Here is a 10,561-nt window from a genome sequence, read left to right as displayed (position 1 = left end):
ATTTTACTGTGACATTTTAGGTAATGGATACATTATATGGTGTTGATATCTGCCCTTTTTCATTAGCCTGTATCGCCTTCCAGTCTCTTCCTGTTTTCTCCAAGTCTCTCTTCTTGCTTTATCATCCCTTTTCTACTTTTATATCCTCATTTCTTTTTTATTGAATTTAAAACTTTTACTTTATACCTTTAAGAGAAAATACCAAATGTTTACTTTTCTGAGGATGGCTTCTTACACTTAACGGGGTGATCTCTCTTTCATTCAGCAACCATAATTTGGATCCTTCTTCCTTCATCTAGCTCCACATATATTTCTTCCATATAACTAAGCATATTTGTGCAATATTTTATGCTTGACTCAGCCCAGTATCTGGGCCCATATTTCCTGGAAAAAAGAATTATGTTTTGGATTGAATCAGTGTGAATTGTCTTTCAGGACAGAAGCCAGTTCTGAAAAGCACATTAGTTATGAAGATTGACACTCCATGCACGTTACTGTTTCTTCTGGATCCCGGGTTTGTGACTCACCTGTTTCCCACACCCAGAGTCACACATCTGGATCCACATTCAGAGTATAGAATCCCAAGGGGATCTTTGTGTTAATACTGTTCAGATTTCTCTGCTTGGTGTTGTGTAATTTTATACGTACCTACTATGCGTGCATGAGTGTATGTACACACATATGTTTGATTATATACATGCATATACACATATACATAAATCAAAGAGATCAGAGAGAGACTGGAAGGCCATAAAGGGTGGTGGGGAGGGCAGATATTAACAACACACAGTATATCTAAGTGTAACAGTGTATTTGCACAACTAATATGCAATAACACACACAACACACACACACACACACACACACAGTATATATAGTAAGTTGAGATGTTGTAGTACCAAAGAAATAGTAGCCAGAAAAGCACTGCAGAAATAAGTGGTAAAAACAAACATTGATTTTTAATGTTTGTTTTTATCTTCGGAAAAGAAAATTGCTTACTCCGTTAGCTGCATCAGGCTTTGAATGCCAAAAACCCAATCACTTCTTCAGCCACTGGCCTGTGTATTGTAAATCTGTCCCATCTTGCAATGGAACCTCTAAAGACACAGAAATGAGATAAGGCATGATTTTAAAGATGAATGTAGCATGTGTGTATCTTTACTGTCTTAAATTTTTTCAGCTCCATTGAAATAAAATATCTACATCATCTTAAAATTAGAATATATAATTAAATTTTAACACGTCCATAGTGTTTTAGGACCATCATTACAATATAATTTTCAATTCGCCCACCTAAAAGGAGAAATCTAGCTGCTTTAAGTTATTATTATTTATTTTTTTAAAGTCAATCTCTTATTTCTCCCTTCCTCTTTCATCAGTAAGCATTAATTTACTTGATGGTTTTATATAATTATCTGATGGATAGTTTGGATTGTTAAAATAGGCTTTATGTGACCTGGGAATTTAATTCATTTCACTCAAAATATTTTGAAACTTTGTTTATATTACAGTGTGTACCTGCACTTTATTCCTTCTCGTGACCAAATACTGCTGTGTTGTGTGAATTTGCCACATTTCACCTATGCATACATTTGTTGAAAGGCATTTGGAGCTTTACATTTTTTAGCTCATGTTAGAGGGATTCAGTTAACTTTTGTTTAGGAGTATGTTTTCATGTTTTCTCAAATAAAGAATGTCTGATCCTTACTGTTTGCAGAAGTGCTAAGTGTTTTACAAATTGCTACATTTATTTTCCTGGCCAACAGCAAGGTATGAGAATCTAGCATTTTGTTATTTTTGGTTTTTTGAGACAGAGTTTCTTTGTATAACCCTAGCTGTCCTGGAACTCACTTTGTAGACCAGGCTGGCCTTGAACCCAGTAATCCACCTACCTCTGCCTCCCAAGTACTGGGATTAAAGGCATGCATCGCCACAGCCCAGAGAATCTAACATTTTTTTTTAACCAGTCCTTAACATTGTCTTAAAAATTATGTAGTAAAGTCTTTCACTGCAGATCTGATTTACATTTCTCAAACCCTTGATGCTTATTACTGTACATTATTTTTGGAGAAATGTCTAAATAACTTGTCTCCATTTAATAGGACTATTTGTATTTTCATTATTGCACTAAAAGTGGTTTTTATATTTTCTGAACACAAGTACTTTATTTGTATTTATTTTGATGAGATTTTCCTCAGTATATTAGCTTTTTCTATTCACGTTACTATTTGCAACACAAAAGGCTTCCACCGTTGATGTGCAAAGGCTAACTTACCTATTCCTGTGCTTTTGTCACATGTACTGGTTGACTGTCTATGAATCCATTATCTAGCTATGGTGACACAGGTTCATCCCCACTTTTTATTCCAATAGTTTAAGAATTTTACTTCTTACATTTCATATGACATGTTTTAAAATAATTTCATGTGAAGTGTCAGAACTATTGTCTATTTTATTTTAATTCTTTTGTACATGACTCTGGTTATCTTTGCATCACTAGCAAGGCTTTTCCATCTTCATTCAGCTCCATTGGGATCCTAGTACAAAACGTGTCAGATATAAATGAAATAAACGGCTTATTTTTGATACTCAATTATATGTCATTGAGCTATAAATCTGTATGCCAAGTTGTTCTAGTTACTTGTGATATACATACAGAGTTTTTTTTGCGGGGGCAGGGGAGTATGAATTTTCTAAACTGGATCTTCATTTTAAAGAATGTTTTAGATCCCTTGAATTTTTGTATCGACATATGGATTTTAAGATTCATTTATCAAAATAGTTAGAATTTTAATAGAATTAATCTTATAAATCGTTTTAAAGAACATAGCTAATGTAACAGTATTTATTTCATTTTCTGATTCATGGGTATAAAATACCTATTCATTTAGATCTTCATCACTTTCTTTTACCAGAGTTTTGTACCTTCTTTTCAGACTTATTTCATTTCATGTGTATGAATGTTTAGCCCAGATGCATAAATCTGTTCTATGTGCATGTCTGCTTTTGGCAGATGTCAGAGGATTGCATCATATCCCCTGGAACTGAGCCACTATGTATGTGATGGGACTCCAACCCTGATTCTCTGTAAGAGCAACAATCATTTTAAATCTCTTAGCCGTCTGCCTAGCCTCCAGTGCTTTGTAGTTTTATGGGGGTATGTCTGGAACTTCTTATGTTAAATATATACATTTTTCATTATTTTTGTATTAGTGTAAATGGAATTTTCATCATTTTCATATCTCCCATATTTTGTATATTTGTTTTAATATAGAGCATTGCTGAACTTCTGTTTAAGGAGTATATTTAGAGAACTCGGGATTTTCTCTGTACAGAATTCTGTGAAGAGTTGTACTTTACTTTCCCCTTTTTGATAAGACATGCTTTTTTTTTTTGCCCGATAACAAGAACGAGAATCTCTAGAGCTAATGAACAGTAATTATGAGAACAGTCATTGTCTTGCTTCCATTTTAAAAGAAAAGTAGAATTTATTTTTATTTTTTATCATTATATACTAGTGTTTGCTACAAATTTTTAGTATTTTTTGGAGATGTTTTTAATATGGTAAATTTGCTTCCAATTCAAGTTTATTGAAAGTTTTATTAGGAATGCAGGTCTCAAGACTGACAAATTTCATGTGTGTTTCTATTGTGATAGCCTTATGAGGTTTTTTCCCCCCAGAAATTATAATATAGTGGTTTACATTGGCTGACGTCCTACCTGACCTGTGGTCTATGATTTTCATAAGTGTCTAGAGTCACTTTGTTAATATTTTAATTAAGATTCTTAAAACCATATTTTATGCTGTTTTGTCATTTCAGTTGTTCATCATGTCTCACTTTTATGTATATAGCATCATACGATGAGTAAAATCACATAATTTTTTGTTTGAGAATTTCATACGTTGAAACCACGTGTTTTGATAAAATTCAGACATACACCCTATTCATTACCTATCGCCTCCCATCATTTCTTTTCAGTTTTATATGCTTTTTGTTGTTGTTGTTGTTGCTGTTGTTGCTGTTGGTTTTGTTGTTGTTGTTAAAAGACTTCTGAGACCACTTAGTACTGTCATAAGGTTCATGATTGTGGGTCCTCCAGCTGGAGCATAGGTAGCCTCACAGGTGCCTGATGAAAACTGACTCTCCCTGGCATTTTGTCTGCCTTGATGATTTGTGATTGTTGTGCATGCGTTCACAGTCAAGGCTAGTTCACATGTACACCTGTCCTATTGTATCCAGAAAACATTTTGCTGTAGTCATCCACTAACTATGGCTCTTAACATCTTTCTCCTCTTCTGCAATGAACCAAACTCAAGGGAATCGGAGTTGTGATATTACTGTTTAGAGCTGAACACGCCACAGCCTCTTGTAATCTGCAAGTCGATCAGTTGTGGGTCTCTGCATTAATAACTTTCTATTACAAAAAAAATTCTCTGATAAGGTCTAAGAGATGTATTACATCACGGATATATGAATAAAACCTGGGACAGTTTAACACCATGCCTATTTAGCAGTATAATAGCAGTGCGTTCTCTTCTGGGTCCTATTACCTACATAGTCATCCATGGGTTCTTGGCTCCATTAATGGTAAAAGGCATGACAAGTCTCTACATTATTAAGCAGAATTTAAGTCCAATTTAAAGGTAGTTGGCTATATTAACATTCATATTATTATAGCACCAGGGAGCATATTTTGTCATTCACAGGATTCACAGATGGATAACAACGTAACTTTATTTCCAAGGTACTATGCCTAGCAACTTCTAGCAATATCAAAAGCTAGACAGTAAGGGTGAAGTTTTCGGATGAGTATCATCAGCTTGATATTTTTCTGAGTTTTGTGATGGTTCAAATTCTGTGCTGACTTCAAGAATAGGATCTGACCACCATATTCTGGATGTAACCAAGAACATTAACTATAATTTGTAATGTTTGAGGTCCATGAGACTTCACTGGCTAACAGCTCCCAAAGATATATAACATCATACAATATCTTGATAAGTGTTCTGTTCCATAAATTTTTATTGTTTGAGAACTCCATACATTGATAAAATGTGTTTTGATCAGATCTTCCCCTATCTATCTTCAGAAGCTCCTATAGTAATAGGTTTCCATGAGGTATTTTCAAAGTTTTAGTGTCAGTTAGTCCTTCTTTTCATACTCCCTCATCTACTCTGCCCTCCCATGTCCCACCCCACCTAACCCTTCTTGTTCTTTTATGCTTTCCATAGCACTTTGTTCTATCTTCCCTTCCTTAAAGGCCCCTGCCAAATGACTCTTACTAATTTTCTGGTTTTTATGGTGCTCCAATATAAACACACTTACTGAAAAAGTCAAAGCCAGCTTCCACTTATAGAAGAAAACAATTTGTATTTGCCTTTGGGTACCTGGATTATCTCACTCAGAACAATTATTTTCAGCTCCATTCATTTACTTGCAAATTTCATTTCTCTTTACAACTGAATAATATTCTATTTTATAAACAATTCACATTTTCACTATCCATATGTCAATTGATGGACATCTAGCCTCTTTACATTTCTTGGCTAGTGTGAATACATCAAGAGAACATTAATAAACAAATATCTCCATATTATGATAAAGAGTCCTTTGAGTATATCCCCAGGAGTAGTATATTGGATAGTTTTATGTTAATTTCCTTCAAGTTAGAGTAATCTGAAAAGGGCCTCAATTGAAAAATGATTCCATAAGATATGGCTATAGGGTGTGTTCTTAGTTAGTGATTGATGTGGGAGGACCTAGCCCCTTGTGGATGGTGATCTCTCTGGGCTGGTGGTCGTACGTCTAATAAGAAAACAAGCTGAGCAACGAAAACAATATGACTGGGTGTCAACCCAACAGGAGGAACTGTATTAAAGCGTCACGGCATTAGGAAGTCTAAGGACAACTGATCTAAGTAGTTTATTCTTCACATGCTTTTTATATAGTCCAAAAGTGTTACATTCTGTAGCTGCCTGTAGCTACTGCAGACTGGGTTCCTGGAACAAAAGCTGAGGAATGGATGGGAAAATGGCAAAAAGAAGGAGGACCAGGATGATAGTTTATGGATCGAGGCCCCAAACTTTAATTGAGGTCAGACCATTTAACAGTTTGGGCAAGCCCCTCCCCCCAGACTCCAGGCTGAGTTCCAGGGACTCCTCAGGCAGCTGTGTGGGTCACCTGCTTAATTCAGGAATTTGTAGACCTGGAGGAACAATGAACTTCACCTTCACTCTGAGCACTCCACCCTAGGTAGAGCAGGATCCTGAATAGCACAGGAATCCCTGCTCAACAAAGTCTGGGAGAGAAGTTCACCTTGATCAATGTGGAGTTCCTACCAAGTGGCATGACACCCCAATATAACTCTGAACACAAAAGCTCCAATTCTCAAAAAAACAGTGGCTCTCAACTTCCTAATGCTGCAATGCTTTAATACAGTTCCTCAGCCATAAAATCATTTTTGTTGCTACTTCATAACTGAAATTTGGCTACTGTTATGAATTGTAATGTAATATCTTATATGCAACCCTTGTAAAAGGGTCATTTGGCACCAAAGGCCAACCCACAGGTTGTAAACCCCTGGTACAGAATCCTATGTGCAAATGAGAATAAGTTGCCTTCTTTTTTTCCTTGTATCTTCTTTGTCTCTTTATCTTGTCTGATTGCTCTGCTTAAGACTCCAGTACTATATTGAAACAGATGTTTTCATTGTTGCTGTTCCTACTCATTTTTATCTTTTTTATTAGATATTTTCTTTATTTACATTTCAAATGTTATCCCATTTCCATGTTTCCCCTCCAAAACCTCCCTATCTCCTCCCCGTCCCCCTAATCACTAACCCACCCACTCCTGCTCCCTGACCTGGCATTCCCCTACACTGGGGCAATGAGTCTTCACAGATCCAAGGCCCTCTCCTCTCATTGATGTATGACAAAGCCATCCTCTCCTACCCATGTGACTGGAGTCATGGGTCCCTTCATGTGTACTCTTTGGTTGGTGATTAAGCCCCTGGGAGCTCTGGGAGTACTGGTTGGTTCATATTGTTGTTCCTCCTATGGGGCTGCAAACCCTGTCAGCTCCTTGGATCCTTTCCCTAGCTCCTCCATTGGGGACCCTGTGCTCAGTTCAATGGTTGGCTGAGAGCTTCCCCCTATGTATTTGTCTGGCACTGGCAGGGCCTCTCAGGAGACAGCTATATCAGGCTCCTGTCAGCAAGCACTTGTTGGCATCCACAATAATGTCTGGGTTTGGTAACTGTATATGGGATGGATCCCAAGGTGGGGCAGTCTCTGAATGGTCTTTCCTTCAGTCTCTGCTCCACACTTTATCCTCTGTATTTCCTCCCATAGGTATTTGTACCCCATCTAAGAAGGAGCAAAGTATCCACCCTTTGATCTTCCTTCTTCTTGAACTTCAACTATACCACTCATGGGCATATATGCAGAAGGTGCTCCAACATGTAATAAGGACACTTGATCCACTATGTTCATAGCAGCCTTATTTACAAGCCAGAAGCTGGAAACAACTCAGATGTCCCTCAACAGAGGAATGAATATAGAAAATGTGGGTCATTTACATGATGGAGTACTACTCAGTTATTAAAAACAATGAATTCATAAAATTCTTAGGCAAATGGATGGAACTAGAAAATATCATCCTGAGTGAGGTAACCCAGTCACAAAAGAACACACATGGTATGCACTCACTGATAAGTGGATTTTAGCCCAGAAGCTTGGAATACCTAAGATATAATTCACAGACCACATGAAGCTTTTCCTACTCTTAATTACTGAATTATTTCCCCAGTCCTTGGAATAAAGATTTTAGAAGTATGTCCTTATTATCTCTGGTTCATTGATTTCTTTTGTAATATTTTTTCTTACATCTCTAATTTTGTAAATTAGAATCTTCTTTTTTCTTTTCTTTAATTTGAATAAGGATGTGTCAATCTTGTTATTCTTTTCCAAGAACTAACTCTTCATTTCAGCGATTAATACTATTTAGTTTTAATTTCTATTTCATCAGTTTCTGTTCTGATCTTGCTCATTTCTTCCTGTCTACTGCTTTTGAATATTGTTTGCTCTTTCTTCAAAGGTTTTAGGGTTGGTTATGAAGTTCCCCTATTGCATTCTCTCTGATTTTTTGATATTCACCCATGGAGCTATAAACTTTTCTCTTAAGACCATTTTCACTGTGTCTATACATTTTAATATGCTTTTATCTTTATTTAATTTTAGGAAATTTTAATATTATTTTTATTTATTCCCTTCATTAATCTGTAACGTATTCTTCAGTCTCCATGATTCTGTGTGTTTTCTATGGCTTCTATTATTGTTGATATCTGGTTTTGTTCCTGGTGGTTCAATTAGGAAGAAGAAATTATTTCAATTTTCCTGTATTTGTAGAGCTGCTTTATGTCCCAATATGTGGTCTATTTTGGCCAAAGTTCCATGAGTCTATTTTGAATAATTTAAAAGATTTGCAAAAGATTGAAATTAACTCTTTTGAGCATTTGATGGAATTCGTCCTTGGACTGGCCGACAGAATCTACATTTTCATTGAAGGAAGTTTCAGGATTCATTGTTGGCATATCCATAGTTTCCAAATTTTCTTGAGAACATTTGAAAATCTTATCACTCGATTCATCCATTTTGGACTATTATGTTCTTTGATGATGCACAGTTTTCATAGCATTCCCATAGAATTCTTTCAATTCCTGCAAAGTGGGAAGCAATGCCCTGCTTTCAGCTTGATCTTCAATATCTTGAATCTTCTCCCCCCTTGCATTTTGTTATTCTTTCCAAAGATTTGTTGAGTTTATTGATCGTTTCAGAGAGCCAAGCTCTGATATATCCAGTTTTCATTGATATGTCGTTGTCCTTTAATTCATTCTCCACTGCTCTAATCCTATTGTCACCTCTAGTTTGCTTTTATTTGCTTATCTTTCTCCTAGTTTTTTATGGTAGAAGTCATAGTTTTAGATCCTTTAAAGAATGAGTTTTGTAATATAGGCAGGCTTTGAACTTCTGATCTTTCTACTCTTTGGAATGCATGTGACATATATTATTACCAAAGTACTAAGACCAAGTTTGAGGATTAATTTTTGTCTCTGCTTCTTATCTTAAAGGGCTATAGCTAAGAAATCACTACCAAATTAGATAAAGTGTATAACTTTTTATTGTAATTAACCAATTATATTTCCTTCTAGTACCCATGACCTTTGTGATCCTCATATAATTCATGTTATAGAGAAAATCATTTGCATGATGTAATTGATTTCAATAGACACGGGGATTTTCCATGAGAGTCAGTCAATGACCAGGCTAATTAAGCCTTGAAGACAGAGAGATTCTCAAATATATTTAATAAGCTTCTAAATTAAAACAGCTTTCTAGGTAGTTCCTTCTCCAATGTGTTTCAATACAGCATTGCCCCCACATCCATACAAAAGCAGCAGGACATGGTGGCTGGGGGAGACACCAAACCAAGAGAAAAAAATGAACACCTCTTTTTTTTTTCTTCCTGAAACCTCTATGATGTCATCTTATTGTTTTGGATGTCTTATGATATCGAGCTGCAAATTCAAAATGTAGGAGGATCTGTGGTTTACAACCATCACAGTAATTTATGACTAGCCCCCCAAAAATGTTAGATGCTGTATATCCAATAAGAAAAAGACATTATTTGCTTTCATGGCTTCAAAGGACTCTTATTGGCTCTCAAATTTGGAATCATTATTTTTTTTTCCTTTTAAGCAGAATTTCATTTTTATCGGATAGAAGATCATTGCATACTTTCCTTGCCTTTAAGGTGATTTTGTGGGTGCTGGGTGCTTCAGGGCAGTAAGTAGAGAAAGGAGGGAAGGAGGAAAGGTTCTTGGTGGTGATGCTTTGCTTTGGACTTTTGTTTTTGTTTTTGCATTTGATGCCTAATCCATGTCAACATTAGGTCCCTGTTGCTCCCAGTGTCACGTAACTCATGAGATGGGGGGAAGCTCACCAGTTAAAGCGGGCCTCCCTTCTGTGACAGGATAAGACTCTAGTGTCCTAATGGGCTTCTCCACATAAACTCACGTGTACAGTTTTCACTTTGCACAATGGTGACCCTGAAAAACCTAAGTGCTTTTTCCAAGCTCAGATGCGTCTCCTGCCTAAACATCTAAGGATTTTCTCAGCTTCTACTTTCACATCCTAGGGAGCATAACCCAGACATGAAGATGTGCTCACTGTTCTCGTGCCTTTTCCTGTTCTCCTAGACTCCCTCACCAAACACATGGAAGCACAAGAGACAAAGGATTTCAGCCTATATTCCTGATATGTTCATAGTGTATCCTGTAGTGATTTTTCTTTTAATGATAATGCTACATTATGCTACCAACCACAGAAACCTCATGGCTTTAGGAAGCCAAACTGCAGGATGGCTAATTTTAGACAGAGTGAGGAAAACATATTTGTTGCATTAATCCACTGAGATTTGGGGGTCAATTCATTACCACAGCATAATGTACCATATCCTTCTTAATATAATTTCTAAAACTCAGTAGGAGAAGAGGTCATATG

Source organism: Apodemus sylvaticus, chromosome 13, assembly GCF_947179515.1.
Source record: "Apodemus sylvaticus chromosome 13, mApoSyl1.1, whole genome shotgun sequence".
NCBI classification, from domain to species: Eukaryota; Metazoa; Chordata; class Mammalia; order Rodentia; family Muridae; genus Apodemus; species Apodemus sylvaticus.
Note: the sequence above shows the minus strand (reverse complement) of the source record.